The 18171-nt window shown below is 46.4% G+C and overlaps 1 protein-coding gene across 2 annotated transcripts in view; it reads left to right on the plus strand.

Moving 5' to 3' along the window:
• Nucleotides 1–2840: 2840 nt before the first annotated feature.
• Nucleotides 2841–18171, plus strand: part of LOC142759970 (interferon-induced, double-stranded RNA-activated protein kinase-like) — a 171330-nt gene continuing 155999 nt past the window's right edge. For both annotated transcript variants that reach the window (XM_075862807.1, XM_075862808.1), the window contains exon 1: nt 2841–2894. The gene's annotated coding sequence lies outside the window, so the exon portion shown is untranslated. The remainder of the gene's footprint in view (nt 2895–18171) is intronic.

The following is an 18171-nucleotide window of genomic DNA, read 5'->3' on the forward strand; positions in this document are numbered from 1 at the left end:
AATGGCCACTTTTTTGTACCAGGTTTTAGTTTTGCGTTTTACTAAATAGGGCTGTAAAACCTGGTCGCTTAAATCCACCCCCCCCCATGTACTTGTTATATTCGGACACGCTCACTGGTTTGTGCTTGTCCGATGTTGCCCCCCTTTCCCTCACTGCCACTGTTCCTGCGGTATGAATCGTGCTTAGCACATACACATCTTTGCGATCCCTGAACTTGACCGCCAGCAATTCTTCAGATGCATAAGCACAGGAGTCCCCCTTTACCATGCGCTTCCCCACTAATTGCTGTGGAAAACCAATTCTGTTTTTGCGCATGGTACCACATGCCCCAGTCCTTGCAGCATGCAAATGCCTAAACAGGGGCACACTGGAATAAAAATTATCACAGTACAGGTGGTACCCCTTGTGAAGCAGAGGCTGCATTATCTCCCACACGATCTTACTGCTGGTGGAAAGATCAGGGGGGCATCCAGGAACATTTATTGTGCGGTCCCGCCCTTCATAAATTCTGAAGGCGGTGGTATATCCTGACCCGCTTTCACACAATTTGTAGAGCTTAACGCCATATCTTGCCCTTTTTGAAGGTAGATATTGGCGAAAGCTAAGTCTGCCATGAAAGTTGAGGAGGGATTCGTCCACACTTACATTCTGCTCAGGGGTGTAGAGTTGCAGAAATAAATTATTCAGGGAATTTATTAGCGGTCTTATTTTGAACAACCGATCCCGGTTTGCATCGGTACTTGGGGGGGCCTGTGCGTTGTTATTGAAGTGGAGGAACCTCATTATTGTCTCATAACGAGACCTGGGCATTACTGCAGAATATACTGGGGTGGCTTGGGCGGGTCTTGTTGACCAGTAAGACCTAATGGAGGGCTTTTTGACAATACCCATATTTAGGGTGAGTCCCAAATTTTTTTTTAATTCCAGCAAATTGGTGGGCGTCCAATCTCTGGCATGGGTGGATGAAGGTTTCTGCCTTATATATTGAGTGGCATATAAATTTGTTTCGTGGACAATCTGATTTAGGATGTCGTCCGTTATAAATAAATGGAAGTAATCCATTTGGACAAAATTTGTATTGTCCACGGTTATGCCAGGAGTGGCAGTAAATCCGTGGATTCTAGGCCCAAAAGATGGGGCAGGTGCCCATACAAGAACCTGGACTGAAGGGACCAGGCTGTCCCGTGCTACAGCGCTACTTGGCCCTGCGCTTTCAAGTTCTGCAGTTTCAACTGCATCAGGGACAACGTCCCCTGAAGATGAACCTGAAGTGACGCTGTCATCGTCACTACCTAAAACAGGTTCCATCTCGGACGCCATCTCTGATGCGGTCTCCGACTCAGACCACAGCATGGCGTATGCCTCCTCGGCGCTAAACAACTTCCTCGCCATAACGTAACTAACACTAACTAAACAAATTTATTTTTTTTTTTTTTTATATAAAACACACAAACTAACTGCTATATATATCTACACTACCGCTAACAAAAAAATAAACCGCTATTGCTATATATATTATATATATGTGGATATATATATATAATTATATACTCCCTACCTGCCTATTCTAATAGAATAAAAGATAGAAAGGTAGATATATAGAAAAAAAGATAGATGGATAGATAGATTGTATAGATAGATAGAAATCTATCTATACAGAGAATGTTTTAGAGTGTAACTGTATTTTTTGTGTAACTGTATTTTTTCACTGTAATCTTCTGGCAGCAATTCTCCCGAGTCTCTTCTTCTCCTCAAACTGAAACAATGTTTGAGGAGAAGAAAAGAGGCAGGAGATTTACTGCCAGAAAAATCAAAATAAAACAAATGTGGTCGCTGTGATAGGTTTTCACAGCGACCACATGTTCAGGGACCATCAGATTGGTCCCTGATACTCTGCCCAGTGCCCAGAGCTGTTGGTAACAGCGTGGGCACAGGGCTGTGTGCACGCGATCGCGTGCACACTGTTTTCTATGCAGAAATGCATGTGATCGCTGTGATTGGTTGTCACAGCGATCACATGTTCAGGGGCCAAAAGATTGACCCCTGACATTCTGCCCAGTGCCCATGGCTGTTAGCAACAGCCAGGGCACAGAGCTGTGTGCACGCGATCGCGCGTGCACAGTCTCTGAAGTGCCGCCGTAAATAGTCTATACGGCGGACTTTAGAGACCCTGACCGCTGGCCGTATATTTACGGCCAGCGGTCGGGAACCTGTTAATATTATCGTTGTCGGCAGCAACAGGGAGACGCGCTGCCGACATGATAATAAAGTATGGGGACGAGCGATTGGAGTAATGACAGCTTGCCCCCATCCATAGCTCCGTGTGGCAGGAGCAAACAAGCGCCGATCAACGATGTCTCGTTGATTGTCGCTAGCTGCATCGGCCGATGTAAAAGGCCCTTTAGTCTTATAGATATGCTATCTCCGATATGTATGTAAAAATGCATGTATTTTTTTTTGGGGGGGGGGGATATATGTCTCGGGGCTTGTGCCCCTGATCTTTTAAGACCCTAGCAACGTATAAGAAGATTCCCGTTTTAATATTTCACTCTTGCCAACTTCTATATTATTCATTAAATCACAGTCTCTGCTTCTAGCTGCTTCCATAATCTACATCGGAGAAACGAAACTGAATCCTGCTTTCAAGGGTGAAGTCAGTGAACAGATGATATGAGGCGGACAACATCCTACTCCCACCCAACTTGTGGGCGTCACGCTTAGACTTAACCCCTAGAGTGCTGGAAACTGTACTTAGAATGCTCATTCCCTTTTACATAATGGCAAGGAAAGAGTGCAATGGGATGTGGCCTTCCTGTTCTCATTTGATGGCCCCGTCTCCAGAAAACTAAATTGTGTCACTGTGTAGAGAGGCTGCAGAGAACACAGGAGACAGGTGAGACTTTACTGGCTTTTGAAACCGTTGTAATTTGTTTCTTTATTAAACGATGTAACATAACAATAACCATACATTGTGTAGGTATAGTCTGAAATACAACATACAAAACAGTGTCAGTAGTGAATAATACAGGAAGTAAGAGATGTCTAACATATATTTACATTGTCATAGATAATCAGGATTGTAATTTTTACTAAAGTTTTATTGATATTCAATAAAGAAAAAAAAACATGACCTAAACACTGGAACGCTTTAGGCCCCATGCACACGACCGTATATTTCATCTGTAATTACGGACTGTAATTACAGACCCATTTATTTCTATGGGCTACGAATGGGTGTCTGTTCCGTAGAAATGATCCGTAAAATATAGAATATGTGCTATTCTTGTCCGTAATTACGGCACAGACTCCCCATAGAAGTCTATGTGCGCTTCCATAATTACGGATGCCATCCCTTCAAAACAGCTGATTTTCGGGGGTCCCGGGAGTCTTACGCCGACCCATCAGCTATTGATGGCCTATACTGAGGATAGGCCATCAATGTTTAGGGACTAAACAACCTTTAAAGCCTACCGTGTGTTAGGCCTCATGCACACGACCGTAAAAACACTTGTTATTACGGGTCGTAATTACGACCCGAAATAATGGGCCCATAGACTTCTGTTGGCCACGGGTACCTTCCCGTTTTTTGACGGGAAGGTGCCCGTGCCGTTAAAAAGATAGAACATGTTCTATTTTTTTATTTTACGGGCCGTGCTCCTATACTTTATAATGGGAGCATGGCTCGGAAAAACGGCCGGCTGCCCGTGGCCTGCCGTGCCCGGCCGTGCTCGTAATTACGAGCACGGTCGTGTGCATGAGGCCTTAGGCTTAGATACAGGGCCCCAGTGTAATGACGGGGGGTAGGGAAACGGACATGTGAGCCCTAGTCTACCCGCCACTCTGTCACTGCCTACTTGCAACGACCCGCCCTAGGCGACGGGGTACAACTGGGCGGCGGTCCCTGCACTCAGTAAGTGCACGACAAACACGACAAACATACAAGGGAATACAAGCAAGGGAAAGGGGCAGTTGCCCACGGCAACACCGTGAGCAACCAGAGTGGTGAACGAGCCGAGTCAAGCCAGGAGTGTGCGAGGTACCAAACGAAGAGCAGAAGAGTAGTCAGTAAGCCAGGGTCTGTATGGAGCAGGATCAAAATAGAAGGAGCTGTAGCTGGGCCAGGAAACCACACGAAAAGAATCACAAGCACCGAGGGACAGGAAGGGCAGGCTTAAATAGACCGAGGGCGGGAGCTAGCTGAGTCTGGCCAGGTTGCGATAGGCTCTCCCACTCCTAAGCCTGCCAGCCTGAGTGGTGGAAGCTGGAGTCAGTCTCAGGGATGTAGATTCAGGTGCTGACTGATTAATTATGGGAGTTAACCCCGAAGCTGTGCCTGGCAGATCCTTTACAGTACCCCCCCCTTTTATGAGGGGCCACCGGACCCTTTCTAAGTGGACCTGGCTTACTGGGGAAACGCAGGTGGAACCTCCTGACCAATACCCCAGCGTGAACATCCCGGGCGGGTACCCAAGTCCTCTCCTCGGGCCTGTATCCTCTCCAATGGACCAGGTACTGGAGGGAGCCTTGGACCATCTTGCTGTCCACAATCTTGGCCACCTCGAATTCCACCCCCTCAGGGGTGAGGACGGGAACAGGAGGTCTCCTCGAGGGAGCCAAGGACGGGGAGCAGCGTTTAAGGAGGGAGGCATGAAACACGTCGTGTATACGAAAAGACGGGGGTAACTCCAGCCGGAAGGAGACAGGATTGAGGACCTCAATGACCTTATACAGCCCAATAAACCGGGGAGCAAACTTCTTGGACGGGACCTTGAGACGCAAGTTCCTAGACGACAACCACACCAGATCCCCGACCATAAACAGGGGGTTAGCAGAACGTTTTCTATCAGCCTGAGTTTTTTGTACGCTCTGGGACGCCTCTAGGTTCTTCTGAACCTGGGCCCAGACTGTGCACAGTTCCCGATGAAAGACCTCTACCTCGGGATTGTTGGAACTACCAGGTGAAATGGAGGAGAACCGTGGATTAAACCCAAAATTACAGAAAAAGGGAGAGACCCCTGACGAGTTACTGACCCGGTTATTAAGGGAAAATTCGGCGAGGGGAATGAATGAGACCCAATCATATTGACAGTCAGAGACAAAACACCTTAAATATTGTTCTAGAGATTGATTAGTCCTCTCAGTTTGGCCATTGGTTTCAGGATGGAAGGCAGAGGAGAAGGACAGATCAATCTCCAACTTCATACAGAAGGCTCTCCAAAACAATGAAACAAATTGTACCCCTCTGTCCGAAACAATATTGACAGGGACCCCATGGAGACGCAGGATGTGTTTGACAAACAAGGTAGCCAACGTCTTGGCGTTGGGTAGTTTCTTGAGGGGCACAAAGTGGCACATCTTACTGAAGCGGTCTACTACCACCCACACCACCGACTTGCCTTGGCATGGAGGCAAATCGGTGATAAAGTCCATGGAGATATGTGTCCAAGGTCCCTGGGGAATGGGCAACGAACGCAGTAAGCCCGCTGGTCGGGACCTGGGAGTCTTGGACCTAGCACAAACATCACAAGCGGCGACGTAGGCCTTAACGTCTTTAGGCAACACAGGTCACCAATAGTTTCTAGTAATGAGGTGTTTGGTACCCAGGATGCCTGGATGACCAGATAGTGCGGATTCATAATTTTCCCTAAGTACCCTTAGCCGGAATTGCAGGGGAACAAACAGCTTGTTCTCAGGAAGGTTCCCGGGAGCTGAACCTTGATCAGCAGCAATTTCAGAGACTAAATCAGAATCGATCGAGGAAATGATTATACCTGGAGGCAAAATATAAGCAGGATCTTCCTCCGAAGGAGGGCTGGCCATGAAGCTACGCGACAGTGCATCAGCCTTAATATTTTTAGACCCAGCTCTATAGGTAACTAAAAAATTGAATCTGGTAAAAAAGAACACCCATCGAGCTTGTCTCGGGTTTAGCCTCTGGGCAGATTCTAGGAAAACCAGATTCTTGTGGTCGGTAAGGACCGTTACCTGGTGCCTAGCCCCCTCCAGGAAGTGGCGCCACTCTTCAAATGCCCATTTAATGGCTAAGAGTTCGCGGTTGCCAATATCATAGTTACTCTCAGTTGGCGAAAACTTCCTGGAGAAGTAGGCACAGGGGCGGAGATGGGTGAGGGACCTGGTACCCTGGGACAAGACAGCCCCCACTCCCACCTCAGATGCGTCAACTTCCACGATAAATGGCTCCATTTGGTTGGGCTGAACCAGCACCGGGGCCGAGATAAAGCACTTCTTAAGGACCTCAAAAGCCTGGACAGCCTCAGGAGGCCAGTGGAGGAGATCAGCTCCTTTGCGAGTGAGGTCCGTAAGAGGCTTAGCGATGACCGAGAAGTTAGCAATAAATCTCCTGTAATAATTAGCGAACCCCAAAAAGCACTGTAACGCCTTCAGGGAGGCAGGTTGGACCCATTCCGCCACAGCCTGGACCTTGGCGGGGTCCATGCGGAATTCATGAGGAGTGAGGATTTGACCCAAAAATTGTATTTCCTGTACCCCAAACACACATTTTTCGGTTTTGGCAAACAGTTTGTTTTCCCGAAGGACCTGGAGCACCTTCCTGACATGCTCAATGTGGGAGGACCAGTCCTTGGAAAACACCAGTATGTCATCAAGGTACACTACAAAAAATATCCCCAGGTAATTTCTCAAAATCTCATTTATGAAATTCTAGAAGACCACAGGGGCATTACACAACCCAAAGGGCATGACGAGGTATTCGAAATGGCCTTTGGGCGTGTTAAACGCAGTCTTCCACTCATCCCCCTCTTTGATGCGGATAAGGTTATACGCCCCCCGTAGATCCAACTTAGAGAACCATTGGGCCCCCTGAACCTGATTGAAGAGATCAGGAATCAAAGGAAGGGGATACTGGTTCCTTAACGTGACCTTATTCAGGCTACGGTAGTCAATGCATGGCCTAAGACCACCATCCTTCTTCCCTACGAAGAAGAAGCCAGCACCTACCGGAGAAGTAGAGGGACGAATGTAACCCTTGGCCAGGCATTCCTGGATATACTCTCTCATGGCTTCACGTTCGGGACAAGAAAGATTAAATATCCTACCCTTAGGAAGCTTAGCTCCTGGTACCAATTCGATAGCGCAATCGTATTCTCTATGAGGAGGTATTACTTCGGAGGCCTCCTTAGAGAAAACATCAGCGAAGTCCAGAACAAACTCGGGTAGCGTGTTCGCCTCCTCAGGGGGAGAAATAGAATTAACAGAAAAACATGACGTAAAACATTCATTACCCCATTTTGTTAGCTCCCCAGTAATCCAGTCAAACGTGGGATTATGCAACTGCAACCAGGGAAGGCCTAGAACCAAATCGTACGATAATCCCTGCATCAACAGTACAGAGCACTGCTCCAAATGCATGGAGCCAACAAGGAGTTCAAAAACAGGGGTATGCTGTGTAAAATAACCATTAGCAAGAGGAGTGGAGTCGATACCCACTACCGGGACAGGTTTAGGCAAATCAATCAGAGGCATAGCAAGAGACATAGCAAATTCCACAGACATGATATTAGTAGAGGACCCTGAATCCACGAAGGCACTGCCGGTAGCAGACCTACCACCAAAAGAGACCTGAAAGGGAAGCAAGATCTTAGTACGTTTCCTATTTACGGGAAATACCTGTGCGCCCAAGTGACCTCCCCGATGATCACTTAGGCGCGGAAGTTCTCTGCCTGCATTCTTACGCTTAGGACAGTTGTTCACTTGATGCTTGTTATCCCCACAGTAGAAGCAGAGACCATTCTTCCTGCGGAATTCTCTACGTTGTTGGGGGGACACGGAGGCCCCGAGTTGCATAGGTATCTCTGAGTCTTTTGGGGAGGAACGAAGCAACGGAACTTCGGGAGGCATCATGGGGGAGTCGGAGGAGAAAACACATAAACGTTCACGTTGTCGTTCCCTGAGACGTCGGTCAAGTCGTACCGCTAAAGCCATAACCTGGTCTAGGGAGTGAGAAGAGGGATAGCTAACTAGCAGGTCTCTCAGGGCATTCGACAGACCCAACCTAAACTGGCACCTTAAGGCAGGGTCATTCCACCGAGAAGCTACGCACCACTTCCTAAAGTCAGAACAATACTCCTCAACAGGTCTCTTACCCTGACATAAGGTCACCAGCTGACTCTCGGCAAAGGCAGTCCTGTCAGTCTCGTCATAAATAAGTCCGAGAGCAGAAAAGAAACAATCATCGGAGGAAAGTTCAGGGGCGTCAGGAGCCAAGGAGAAGGCCCACTCTTGGGGCCCTTCCTGGAGCCGGGACATAATTATACCCACCCGCTGGCTCTCCGAACCTGAGGAATGAGGCTTTAAACGAAAGTAAAGCCTACAACTCTCCCGAAAGGAGAGAAAAGCCCTCCGGTCCCCTGAGAACCGGTCGGGCAACTTGAGGTGGGGTTCAAGAGGTGACGTGAGGGGAACTACCAAAGTAGCATCAGGCTGGTTGACCCTCTGAGCCAGGGCCTGGACCTGTAGGGAGAGACCCTGCATTTGCTGAGCCAGGGTTTCACGGGGGTCCATAGTGGTGTCAGGGACCAGGGTAGACTAGGTATGGGCTTGTGATTATGTAATGACGGGGGGTAGGGAAACGGACAAGTGAGCCCTAGTCTACCCGCCACTCTGTCCCTGCCTACTTGCAATGACTCGCCCTAGGCGACGGGGTACAACTGGGCGGCGGTCCCTGCGCTCAGTAAGTGCACGACAAACATACAAGGGAATACAAGCAAGGGAAAGGGGCAGTTGCCCACGGCAACACCGTGAGCAACCAGAGTGGTGAACGAGCCGAGTCAAGCCAGGAGTGTGCGAGGTACCAAACGAAGAGCAGAAGAGTAGTCAGTAAGCCAGGGTCTGTATGGAGCAGGATCAAAATAGAAGGAGCTGTAGCTGGGCCAGGAAACCACACGAAAAGAATCACAAGCACCGAGGGACAGGAAGGGCAGTCTTAAATAGACCGAGGGCGGGAGCTAGCTGAGTCTGGCCAGGTTGCGATAGGCTCTCCCACTCCTAAGCCTGCCAGCCTGAGTGGTGGAAGCTGGAGTCAGTCTCAGGGATGTAGATTCAGGTGCTGACTGATTAATTATGGGAGTTAACCCCGAAGCTGTGCCTGGCAGATCCTTTACACCCAGCTTATACTGCATAAGAATACTGTCCTCTGCACCCTGTATCTAAGCCTACCTTAGGCTTAGATACAGGGTCCAACAAACAGTATCACACATGCACATGGGCCCTGTATCTAAGGCCCTGTTCACATCACCGCTGCCCTTCCGTTGAGGGGTTTCGTCCGTCTAGTTAACCCCTCAACGTAAAGGCAAACGGAAACCTTAGCTTCCGTTTGCATCAGCATTGATGTCAATGGTGATGGAATCTTTGCTAATGGTTTCCGTTTGTCACCGTTGTGAACGTGTTCCGTTGTTTTGGCGGAATCAATAGCGCAGTCGACAATGCAAAACAACGGAACCCTGCCACAACGGTGAGAAACGGAAATCTTTAGCAACGTTTCCGTCCCCATTGAGATCAATGGTGAGGCAAACGGAAGCAGAGGTTTCAGTTTGCCTTTCTGTTGAGGGGTTAACCCGATGGAACCCATCAACGGAAGGGCAGCGGTGATGTGAACAGGCCCTTACTAATATTTTTTTTTGTGTTTTCTTACAGGTTCGGTTGTTAGACTGCGTCGGATTCGAGGACCACTTAGATGACGGCTTTTTTATTCTCAATAGATTGATTTTTTCTATGTCTTTGTATTTTCTTTTATAACTTTATCGCTACCAACTTACTAAAGGCCGCTGACAGATTGACAAGCGTCCATTACTAAGGCGGGGCTTAGTGTTAGCCGGTCAAAAGGCTAACACTAACCGCCAGGAAGAGCCGGGTACGATGCGATCATCTGTAGTGATGGTCGGGCACTGGGGCGGCCGCTGGCTGGTATTATTAGGCTGGGAAAGGCCAAAAACAGTGGCCCTTCTCACCCTGGAAATGCTAGCCTGCTGCTGCTGTGTTGTATCTGGCTCGTTATGAAAAATGGGGGGGACCCCACGTCATTTTTTTAAATAAATATTTGGACAGCACGATGTGGGGTTCCCCCATTTTTATAACCAGCCAGATACAACATGGCAGCAGCAGCAGCCTAGCATTACCAGGGTGGGAAGCGTCACAGTTTTTGGCCTTTCCCAGCCTAATAATACCAGACTGCGGCTGCCTCAGTGACCCTCTGTCACTACAGATGGTCGGGTACTAGATCGTACCCGGCTCTTCCTGGTGGCGCTGGGTACCAGGGTAATAATGGGGATTAGTGTTAACCTCTTCATGTCTAACATTAAGTCCCTCCCTTAGTAATGGGCGTTGTGAATCAGCCAGCGACAATTACTAGGGCGGTAGTTATAAAGTTTAAACAAATACAAAGACATAGATAAAATATTTTAATGAAATAAAAATTCCACACAACCCTCGTTATCCATTTTATTGAGAATAAAAAAAAAAGGCAGTTAGTTATCGAAGTAGTCCTCGAATCTGAAGTAGTCCAACAACCGAACTTGTAAAAAAACACAAACACACAAAAATAATTAGTATCACGTCAAAAAGGCAAAGAATTATTATACTTACCTTTCCTGGGTCCAGCGCTGGAGCTGCAATGTCAGCGAGCTGGGCCCTATATCTAATCCTATAATTTATGATACTGTCTGCTGGGCCCTTTATCTAATCCTATCATGTGTGATACTGTCTGCTGAGCCACTGTATCTAATCCTATCGCGTGTCATACTGTCTGCTGAGTCACTGTGTCTAGTCCTATCATGTGTGATACTGTCTGTTGAGTCACTGTATCTAATCCTATCATGTGTGATACTGTCTGCTGGGCCCTGTATCTAATGCTATCATGTGTGATACTGTCTGCTGAGCCACTGTGTCTAATCCTATCATGTGTGATACTGTTTGTTGAGCCACTGTATCTAATCCTATAATGTGTGCTACTGTCTGCTAAGCCACTGTATCTAATCTTACACATAGCTTTCGGGTCGTAGTGCTATAGATATGCTGTCTATATATATATGCACATATTCATAAACGCACACATATGTATTGGGGCTATTCCCCCTGATGTTTTAAGTCCTTAGTGACGCCCCTGGATGCTAGTGCTGCATTGTTGGGTCACTTAGAAGACCCAGCGATGCAGCTGAAAGCTGCGGGCCATCGGTCCTGAGAAGTTTGGGGGGGGGGTGGCCCAAGGAGAACCTTTGCATCGGGGCCCATGAGCCTTTAGCTATGCCCCTAGTGAGGAACTTTTCCTGGAGTCAGTGTGTTGAATTTTTATCCAGACTGTACAGTGTGTAGCCCCATTGCATATCATTTTTAGATATGTATTTCTGAGTGGATTGCTGGATTTTATTTACTGCGATTGGGGTCCTTCACTGAATACAGATTAGTGTAAACCATATGTCAGTACATTAAACTTAATAAATGGCGTTTCATTTGACAAAATAAATGCTAAAATGTTGAATTAATACAAAAAAAGATAACAAATGACATACAGTAATATTACGCAAAACCGTTTCCTAAAATAAAAGGAAATAAAATCATGTATTTAGTGTGGGATCCAGCGCTTTGGGGAAGCAGAAACCTGGACAAATCTATCATTTGATTGACCCCCAAGCACTGGCGTAGCTATAGTGGTCGCAGCGGTCGCAATTGTGACTGGGCCCCGAAGCCAGGGGGGGCCCACAGCCCCCCGCACCACATCAATAAAAAGTTACTATAGTGACTCGGGCCGCGGGCCCCTGTTACTTTAGTAACAGACTGTACTTACCTTCCTGGTTTCGGATCGCAGCGGAGGTCCTGACGTCAGGCGCTGTGCGCAGCGCATTACGTCACAGCGCTATGCGCCGCGCACAGCATCGAGACGACAGAACTACCACCGCGGCTGAAGAGGAAGGTAAGATTAGCCTTGACTGGCGGGGTCCGACTCCTGGGACCCGCCAATCAGCTGTTTTGAAGGGGCCGCAGCACTCGTACGAGAGCTGCTCCCCTTCATTCCGGTCACACTGTGAATCGGTGTCGGCGATTCACAGTGTGAGCGAGTAGTGAAATGAAGGGGAAGCAGCTCTTGTACGAGTGCTGCGGCCCCTTCAAAACAGCTGATTTACGGGTCCCGGGAGACGGACCCCGACACGTCAGCTATTGATGGCCTATCCTGTGGATAGGCCATTAATGTTTACGGACTGCACAACCCCTAAGCCTACGATGTAGCAGGCTTGTGTGATGCTGTCTGCTGGGCCCTGTATCTAAGCCAATCACATGGTAGGCTTAGATACATGGCCCATGTGTGATCCTGTCTGCTGGGCCCTGTATATAAGCCTACCACACTGTAGGTTTAGATACAGGGTCCAGCACACAGTAATGTTATACTGTATAAGATTACTGTCTGCTGGACCCTGTATCTAAGCCTACGTTGTGGTAGGCTTAGATACAGGGTCCCACAGAGAGTATCACACATGGGCCCTGTATCTAAGCCTAACATGTGTTACTAATCGTTTTTTTTGTGTGTTTTCTTAAAGGTTCGGTCGTTGGACTACGTCGGATTCCAGGATTACTTCGATGACGGCTTTTTTTTTTAGTATCAATAAAATGGTTAATGAGGGTTGTGTGGGTTTTTTTTTTATTTCAATAAAATATTTCTTCTATGTCTTTGTTTTTTTTTAAACTATATTACTACCGCCTTAGTAATGGCCGCCGGCTGATTGACAGCATCCATTGCTAAGGCGGGGCTTAGTGTTAGCCGATGAAGAGGCTAACACTAACCCCCTTTATTACCCCGGTACCCAACGCCACCAGGGGTGCTGGGAAGAGCCGGGTACGATCCAGTACCTGACCATCTGTAGAGATGGTAGGCCACTGGGGCGGCCGCAGGCTGGTATTATCAGGAGGAGAAAGGCCAGATACAGTGTCCCTTCCCACCCTGGTAATGCTAGGCTGCTGTTGCTTTATTGTATCTGGCTGGTTATGAAAAATAGGGGGGACCCCACGTCATTTAAAAAAAATAAATATAAATAATTGGAAAGAACGATGTGGGGTCCCCCCCAATTTTCATAACCAGCCAGATACAACACAGCAGCAGCAGGCAGCATTACCAGGGTGGTAAGGGCCACTGTTTTTGGAATTCCCCAGCCTAATACTACCAGCCTGCGGCCACCCCGGTGCCTGCCCGTCACTACAGATGGACGGGTACTGGTTCGTACCCGGCTCTTCCCAGCACCCCTGGTGGGTACCGGGGTAATAATGGGGGTTAGTGTTGGCCTCTGCACCTGCTGACATTAAGCCCCGCCTTAGTAATGGAGGTTGTCAATCAGCCGGTGGCCATTACTAAGGCGGTGATAATAAAGTTTAAAAAGATACAAGCACATAGAAAAAATATTTTATTGAAATAAAAAAACAACCCTCATTAACCATTTTATTGAGAATAAAAAAACGCTGTTATTGAAGTCCTCGTATCTGAAGTCCAACAACTGAACCTGTAAAAAAAACAAACGCACAAAAATAATCAGTAACACATAAAGAAGCAAAATTATTATTCTTACCTTTCCTGGGTCCAGCGCTGGAGCTGCAATGTCAGCGAGCTGAGTCCTGTATCTAATCCGATCATGTGTGATACTGTCTGCTGGGCCCTATATCTAATCCTATTATGTGTGATACTGTCTGCTGAGCCACTGTATCTAATCCTATCATGTGTGATACTGCCTTCCGAGCTGAGTATCTAATCCAATCATGTGTGATACTGTCTGCTGAGCCACTGTATCTAATCCTATCATGTGTGATACTGTCTGCTGAGTCCTGTATCTAATCCGATCATGTGTGATACTGTCTGCTGGGCCCTATATCTAATCCTATCATGTGTGATACTGTCTGCTGAGCCACTGTATCTAATCCTATCATGTGTGATACTGCCTTCCGAGCTGTGTATCTAATCCAATCATGTGTGATACTGTCTGCTGAGCCACTGTATCTAATCCTATCATGTGTGATACTGCCTTCCGAGCTGTGTATCTAATCCTATCATGTGTGATACTGCCTTCTGAGCCACTGTATCTAATCCTATCATGTGTGGTACTGTCTGCTGAGCCACTGTATCTAATCCTATCATGTGTGATACTGTCTGCTGAGCCACTGTATCTAATCCTATCATGTGTGATACTGCCTTCCGAGCTGTGTATCTAATCCTATCATGTGTGATACTGCCTTCTGAGCCACTGTATCTAATCCTATCATGTGTGGTACTGTCTGCTGAGCCACTGTATCTAATCCTATCATGTGTGATACTGTCTGCTGAGTCATTGTATCTAATCCTATCATGTGTGATACTGTCTGCTCAGCCACTGTATCTTATTCTATCATGTGTGATACTGTCTGCTGAGCCAATGTATCTAATCCTATCCATAGTTGATAGGGTCGTAGTGCTATAGATATGCTATGCTGTCTCCTATACATAATTTTTTTTGGGGCGGACACATATGTGTTGGGGCTATTTCCCCTGACATTTTAAGCCCTGAGGGTATGTTCACACGGCAGCGTCCGTTACTGCTGAAATTACGGTGCTGATTTCTGGAGAAAACAGCACCGTAATTTCAGCCGTAAAGGCATGTGCAGGCGTCTTTCGCTGCGTCCATTACGGACGTAATTGGAGCTGTTTTTCCATGGAGTCCATGGAAAACGGCTCCATTTACGTCTGAAGAAGTGACAGGCACTTATTTGACGCGGGGGTCTTTTTTACGCGCCGCCTTTTGACAGCGGCGCGTAAAAAAAATGACCGTCGGCACAGAACATCGTAAGACCCATTCAAATGAATGGGCAGATGTTTGCCAACGCTTTTGAGACGCATTTTCGGACGTAATTCAATGCTAAAATGCCCGAATTACGTGCGTAAATAGGGTGCGTGAACCCAGCCTTAGTGACGCCCCCGGCTGCTAGTGCTGCATTGTTGGGTCACTTAGGAGACCCAGCGATGCAGCTGAAAGCTGCGGACCGTCGGCCATTAGGAGTTTTGCATCGGGGCCCTTCCCCCAAGAGATGACAATCAGCAAAAGTTTTTCATATATTTTAGACCCTTTTCTTTCTGTGCCGATCCACACCCACCCCTTTCTCTGATGTCACTGAGAGCCCTTTGTCTAGGGATAAATGCATTAATGACCCTCTTATATAATGCTGTCCTGACAATCTCCAATGGCTCAGGAATTCTCTATGACATCTATCATTGAGTAAATACCGGAGCAGTATCGTACCAGTAGAGTTGATTCCAACCGTGACCGTTTTGGACAAAAAGTGGCCTGTGGCAAAAATAAAAGTGGGCCCCCCCTTTGACTGGGTCAGAGCATCTCTAAAATGGCAAGTCTTATGTAGTAAGACCTGTATAAGGTCTTGTTTTTTGCGGGACAAGTTGTATTTTTTATTAGCACCATTTTGGGGTACATATAATTTATTGATTAAACTTATTGATTAAACTTTTTTTGGGGGGGAATAGAAAATCCCAGCAATTTTGCCACACTTTTTTGCATCCTAAATTTACGCCGTTTACCATGTGGTATAAATCACACAATAACTTTATTCAGCGGGTTATTATGATTGCAACGATACCAAATTTATATAAATTTTGTAGGTTTTACTACTTTTACACAGTAAAAACACTTTTTTTTCAAAATTATTGTTTTTGTGTCTCCATATTTTAAGAGCCATAACTTTCTTATTTTTCCATCGATGCAGCTGTATGAGGGCTTTTTTTTTTTTTTTCGGGACGACTTGTAGTGCTTATTGGTACCATTTTGGAGTAGATACGACTTTTTGATAACTTTTTATCACATTTGTTTCAAGGCAGGGTTCACAGAAAACAACAATTTTGGCATTGTTTTTTTTAATCTTTTATGTCGTTCACCACGCAGGTTAAATAATGTAATAACTTTATAGTTGGGGTTGTTACGGACGCGGCGATACCAAATATGTGTAACTTTTTTACTTTTTTTGTTTTTTTTAATAATAAAGTATTTTGTAAGGGGAAAAAGCTGCCCCACACACAGTATAATGGCCTCATTGTGCTCCATACACAGTATAATGCCCCATAGAACCTACCATTCAAAATAATGCCATCCACACAGTCCAATGCCCCCATAGTGCCTCCCACACACAGTCCAATGCCCATAGAGTGCCTCTTATACAGTATAATGCCCCCATAGTACCTCTCCACACAGTATTATGCCCTTATAGTGCCTCCCCACACAATATTATGCCCCTATAGTGTCTCCGACACACCGTATAATGTTCCCATAGTGCCCCGACACACAGTATAATGCCCCATAGTGCCTCCCACTATGGGGCATAAGAGATCCAGGGAGAAAGAAGCTGTGAGTTATTGCAACTGTTCTTACTGCTCCTCAAATATGCATATCAAACAAGGAGGGGTGGAATGTATTATTTTAGGAGTTCCCTAATTTCTGTATTTTCCAGATAAATGAAATAACTCATTTTGATGTAGCTGGATTCCCTGATTACCCAATTATGTAGGGACCTCCACAAATATGAATTATGCCAAGTATTTTTTTGATGCATCAGGTGCATTATGGTAAATGTTATAGGCACTGAGGATAATCCAGATCAATATTCTCCAGGCCAACATCTGTTGGTCATGAACCTTATCTGTCCGGTGAGGTGCAGAGGGAATGTATGTCATTGAAAAGAACGTATGTGTAAGACACAGATCTGTAAATAGCTATTTGTAAAGTTATTAAGTACACACAGGCATTTCCTTTCTTAAAACAATTACCTTCGGAAAAGTTAGGGCCAAATCCTAATTTCTGAGTATACCATAATCTTGACACCCGGTTTAGTGTGAATTGCTATCATTATTCCAAAAATACATAGTTTTATGAAAGAGAGAGAGAGAGAGAGCTGTGCCACGGGGCAGGGGTGACATATTAGTCTTCTTACACAAGTATATTTTGTGAAAAGAGATTAAATAAAATTAACTTTTTGGTTGTCCAAGATTAGAAAAAAGGGTCTGCACTATTTTTCAGACAAACAGCGCCACTGTTGTCGGATTTACTGTGTCTGGTATTGCAGCTCAACCTCATATACCAAAACAGGGCTGAGTTGCAATACCAGGCCCATCCCGTAGACAAGAGTGACGTTGTTTCTGGTGAAAAAAAAACAAACACCTTTAACCCCTTCCCGCGATTGGGCGTGACTGTACGTCCGAAATCAAAGTGATTTCCCGCAATAGGGCGTGCAGTTACGCCCAAGCTTCAAACTGTCACCATGTCAACAGACATGGTGACAGCGTCCCGATCGCAACTGTCATAGACAGTTGCAAAGCAGGACTCGCGGGCACAGGACCAATCAGAGTGGTCCCGTGCCGGCACGAGCTGTGATTGGCCAGTCAATACTGACAGGCCAATCACAGCGCAGGAGCAGTGGTTTGCCGGCATCTCCGTCTCTGACAAGCTCATTCCTGTCAGAGAGCTTGTCAGAGTCGGAGACAAGAAGAAATACAGTGAAAGAGTGAAAAATAGAACCAAAAAAAACAGCGATCTGCCCCTTTTTGTCCAGAATCCCGACTCATTTTATGGGAGAGGCCAAAATTGGACCCCCACAAACGCAGTGGAATTGCAGAAGTTTTGTGGCTTATTTTTAAGTTTTGGGCTCATAAAAAAGCCCAGTATTAGAGACTATTGGTCCCCTGATATTTTATAAAAACACCCCCCTTTACCGCACAGTAATGACAAGGATACGATTCTAAGCCATCGTAAAATTCCTTTATTACAATGACAATAGTCAGTGCCCACCCCCACAGGACCCAAATTTTGATAGGCTGTATAAAATAAGACCATTGATTGCCTACTACTCCCAAAGTTTTTCCCAAGTTTATACCCCAAAACAAAATATTTCGGTAGACGAATCCCTAGTTAGCTTCAAGGGTAGACTGCACTTCAGGCAGTATCTACCCAATAAAGGAGCCCGGTACGGCATAAAACTGTACAAACTCTGCGAAAGTGCCACCGGTTACACGTACTCTTTTAGGGTCTATGAGGGAAAAGGCTCCCAAATAAATCCCCCAGAATGCCCCCCCCCTTCCTAGGAATTAGTGGAAAGATTGTATGGGATCTTGTCCATCCTTTGCT

This window comes from Rhinoderma darwinii, chromosome 4, assembly GCF_050947455.1.
Source record: "Rhinoderma darwinii isolate aRhiDar2 chromosome 4, aRhiDar2.hap1, whole genome shotgun sequence".
Lineage (NCBI taxonomy): Eukaryota > Metazoa > Chordata > Amphibia > Anura > Rhinodermatidae > Rhinoderma > Rhinoderma darwinii.